Below are 4,829 nucleotides of genomic sequence, written 5' to 3'. Positions count from 1 at the left end.
GGTTTCCCGCCGACGCTGTGAGGCCTTACCTGGTCTCCGGGGACTTTTATACCCCGCTCTGCCGCTCAGGTTTCCCGCCGACACTGTGAGGCCTTACCTGGTCTCTGGGGACTTTTATAGCCCCGCTCTGCCGCTCAGGTTTCCCGCCGACGCTGTGAGGCCTTACCTGGTCTCTGGGGACTTTTATAGCCCCGCTCTGCCGCTCAGGTTTCCCGCCGACGCTGTGAGGCCTTACCTGGTCTCTGGGGACTTTTATACCCCACTCTGCCGCTCAGGTTTCCCGCCGACGCTGTGAGGCCTTACCTGGTCTCTGGGGACATTTATACCCCGCTCTGCCGCTCAGGTTTCCCGCCGACGCTGTTTCTCTCTCTCACCTGGCAGCTGTCCTTATCCTGCCAGTACACTTCACACCTAATCTCAGCTGCCTTTTGTCTCCACGGGCCCATTACCATCTCATCTGGCTTCGCATACCTTTTATTGTCCCTTTTTCTTCTTTTGTTCGATCGCAGCTTTGCCTTCGATCTTTTTATTTTCTTTCCAGTTTTGAAGAAGGGTTTCAACCCGAAACGTCAACTCAAATTTCTCTCCACGGATGTTGCCTGACCTGCTGAGTTTTTCCAGCATTCTCTGTTGTTATTTTGGATTTCCAGCATCTGCAGTATTTTGCTATTGTACTGGTCTATGCTGGTGTTTATGCTCCACATAGGGAATTCAGGAGAAGCTTCTTTACCCAGAGATCGGTTAGAATTTGGAACTCGCTCCCACAAGGAGTAATTGAGGTGAATAGCATAGATGCATTTAAGGGGAAGCGAGATAATCACATGAGGGGGAAAGGAATAGAAGGATATGTTGATGGGGTTCTTATGTTCATTAATAACTAGACATTCTTATTATGAACACAGCTAGCTTTTGCTAGACACTTTTATTGAGCACATGTGGACTAGGTACAGTATCTGTAGAGGCATCCATCTTGACTACTGCCTTGTGGGTAGCCTAGTGCCTCATGGGTAATGTAGTCTTAATATACATACAGCTATATACAGCTCTACACAGCTCTACGGCTCCACCTAGTGTCCACTATAGAATGACATGTTATTGATCATTACATCCCCCTTTCTTTGAGGTTTAACAAAATCAATATCAATCAACTTTCAAGAAAACAATAAAGATAATATCAGTAACACTTTTGTTAGTGCTCTATAAACATAAACATTTTCAAAACAGTCAACACATTTTCAAAGCTTTACATTGTACTCAAAGATTAAGTCTATCAGGCTTTTTTACTTCACGTGTGGATCTTCTCAACACGGGTAAGTCTGATGTGTCTTCATGAGATTGTTCTGGCGGTGAATGACAAGATGCAGTTGCGGCATTGTCATCAATCTGCTCTTGAATAGTCTCTTGTGTTTTTAGGAGGGAACGGCGGTTCCTCCTGAGAATCTGTCCTTCCTCAGTTCTAACAGTGTATGACCTTGGTCCTACTTCCTCAAGAACTGTGGCTTTCCTGTTCCATGCATCTGGATCCTCAATCCTGACAACATCATCCCTTGTCAATGGTTTTAGAGTTTTGGATGACTTGTCATAGTATGATTTCTGTTTCAGCTTTAACAGTTGAAGTCTCTGTCTCAGTTCCTCACTTTGCTGTTCTTTTGCACAGCAGGGTAGCGTGGTGCGCAACTTGCGACCCACTAATAGTTCAACAGGTGAAGAACCACAGTCTAAAGGTAAGGCTCAGTAGCTCAGCAGGGCGAGATAAGGATCAGACTTGCTTTCTGTCGCTTTCTTCAGTAGCTGCTTGAGAACTTGAGCACCTTTCTCTGCCTTACCATTTGACTGAGCATACAAAGGACTGGATGTGATGTGCTGAAAGTCATAATGTGCTGCAAACTGTTGCCACTCCTTACAGTTGAAGCACGGACCATTGTCGCTAACGGCAATCCTGGGAATTCCATGTCTGGCGAAGATGGATTTCACATGCATTATGACACTGCTTGCGGTGGTGCTTGAGAGCAGCGCCATCTCAGGATAGTTAGAATAGTAGTCAATCACTATCAGATTGTCTTTACCATTTAAATGAAAAAGGTCCATACCAACCTTTTGCCATGGTGCTGTTGGTATGTCAGCTACTATCATTGGTTCCTTTGCTTGTTTGTTTTGGTGTTTCTGACATGTCTCACATTTGCCTATCATGTTCTCAATGTCCTTATTTATGCCAGGCCAATAAACAGTGTCTCTTGCCCTCCTTTTGCATTTTTCAATTCTGAGGTTGTCAGCACAATTTTGAGGTTTATCCACTCTTGTTCATGTCTTTCTGTCCATGCGAACTCATTTGTTTTATGTAGCAGGTCTCGCAGACAGGCTGTCTTGGCTGACAAGTTAGGAATGAACTTTCCAATGAAGTTTATCATCCCCATGATGCGTAGCACTCCTTTTTTGTCAGTGGGTTGGGGCATTTTGAGTATGGCGTTTACTTTTTCCATATCTGGCTCTATTCCTTTACCAGATAGATTATCTCCTAGGAAAGTGACTTCCTGGATGCCAAACTGACACTTGGCTTTGTTGAGCTTCAGTCCATTCCGGCGTATGCTCTGTAGCACTTTAGTCAGTGTTAGGGAATATATATATATATATTTTAATAACATAGATTTTAATATGATTAAAATCTAATGATTTAAAGAAATCTGAATGGTGTGATGTATCAGATCCAATCACAGCTGGTAACGTCACATCGGCTGACTTAAAAAGTGAGAACAACGAAAATGCTGATTTAGCTTAAACTGTGAAAGCGCTGATCTTAGCTTAAAACTGAAAGTGATGATTCTGCTTAACTAGAGAACAAAGGAATGATTGATGTATCAGAGATCCAATCAGTGTGATGTAGTTGAACCAACCATAGCTCTGCATGCATGCTGCTGAGCCAATGGTAATAAAGGGGGTGGGTACATCTGCTGCTGTATAAAAACCAGCCATTTTGAATATGATGTTAGTTGGATAAAGGAAGTCAAACAGTGTAAATCAAGTGATGCAATAAATCGACTATTTAAAACTTACCACCGGACTCGCAAACTTTTATTTTAGTGTGTTGACCTCAGATCAGTGTGGTCCACTGAAATTACCTCGATCTAACAATTTGGCGCTGTGAGCAGGGTTGCTGAAGGAAGAGACTGAATCTAAGACACCAGACCTATATTGGAGGTAAGGACTCCTCATTTTAAAAGTCCTCGGTTGGTTGTCTAGTCATCTCCCCTCCACGCAACTCCGCAAACCTCCCGGGTAGCGAACCCTCTGGGTGGTAGACGGCCTCGAGGTCCCATATAGAGTTCTAACTTCGGCGGTGTTATTTAATTAAGCCTACGACTCGAGACCCCCAAGTAAAGTAATCGATATTATGGCATCACTCGATAAACCTACAACTATTAAAGGGGGGCGTGCCCCACCTGAGATTTCAGAAGATGAAATTCTGTGGGAGTTGAAAGACTATATAGAATTACAGTTTGACTTACCTAAAACCTGGTTCGAAATCGAACAAAAGTACAGTACCTCCTCCGGACAATGGTCTTTGGATGACATAAAAAGGGTCTGGGGAAAAACGACCCGTATGAAAGATAAAAGACGGATCAGATGGTCCTTGGCAGTTATGAGTCAGATCCGACAGCGAAATGAGATTAAGACACAATCCCAACATAATCACGATTTGACCAGTGCAAAACAGCAAAAAGATGCGATTTATGAACAATTGAAAAAGAAAACAAATGAGCTTGAAAAGTCAGAAGTGGAAGTTAAAAAACTTAAAGATGAGCTTGAAAAGTCAAAAGTGGAAGTTAAAAAACTTAAAGATGAAGTTAAGGACTGTAAAAAACAATTGGATAAACAACCGATAGTCCCGGTAGTTGAAGAAAAGGGAAAATGTGTCGGGACCTGGAAGGGTTACCCAGATCTAAATGAAATAAAGGAGGAAGGTCGTGGGAGACAAAGACAAGAAGCAGGTCAAGAGACTGACTCGGGATCCTCTAGTAATGTCAGTGAAAGTGAAGAAGAGAAAACAGGACCCCATTTGGCCCCATTGAGACAGAAAAGGAAAAGAGTAGCAAAGGAGTATGAGAAGAAAGAAGATGGGGAAGAAAGGGCGAAGTACCAACTCCACCCGTGTGACGGAGTCCAAATTCTGATTGTAATGATACCCAGGAGAGAGGGAAATAAGTTACACAGCAAAGTAAAGACTGGCCTGGGAAATGATGAGCAAGAATTAGATGCCGGATAGGATGCGATCCAACAGTGGTTACAAGTGATTAGCCCTGCAAAAACGGATTGGGGAAAGATCATAGCCTGTCAACAGAAAGGGACGGAGGAAGTGTTAGAGTACGACGGGCGATTTAAAACTAACTGGTTGGAACACTCGGGGCTGAACACAGCAGAGATAAAGAAGGAAAAAGATCTAGGGCTAGATTTTCAGTTGCTTGCGCCAGCAGTTAGCGCCTTAAGAGAAGTGATTTCCGGGCGCTATGCGTGTAGCGCCCGGGCGCAGCGCAGTTTGCGCCCCGCCCCAAATTAAGTTGCCCGTTAGCGCCGGCGCAAAGTTTAGCGCCCGCCCGGATGCGCGCGCAGAAAATGACGTCACATCCTCGTGCAACGCCCTTTGGCCGCCCCGATTGCAAACTTCAGTCGGACCGCCCCATTGTGCGGCGGGCGGCCGGAGCGTTTGGAAAAAGGAACGCAACACAACCAGCGCGGGCCCCGGGGGGCGCTAATTAAAGGGAACGTCCTCTCCAGTATAAAGGCCATCCATTATTTCAGAAAACAGTCTTGTGCAACGCATTTCTGGAGACACA

This window comes from Somniosus microcephalus, chromosome 12 (genome assembly GCF_052327205.1).
Source record: "Somniosus microcephalus isolate GS21.2 chromosome 12, FLI_Smic_1.0, whole genome shotgun sequence".
Classification (NCBI taxonomy): Eukaryota; Metazoa; Chordata; class Chondrichthyes; order Squaliformes; family Somniosidae; genus Somniosus; species Somniosus microcephalus.
The sequence above is the reverse complement of the archived record's forward strand: the minus strand, read 5'-3'. Positions refer to the sequence as shown.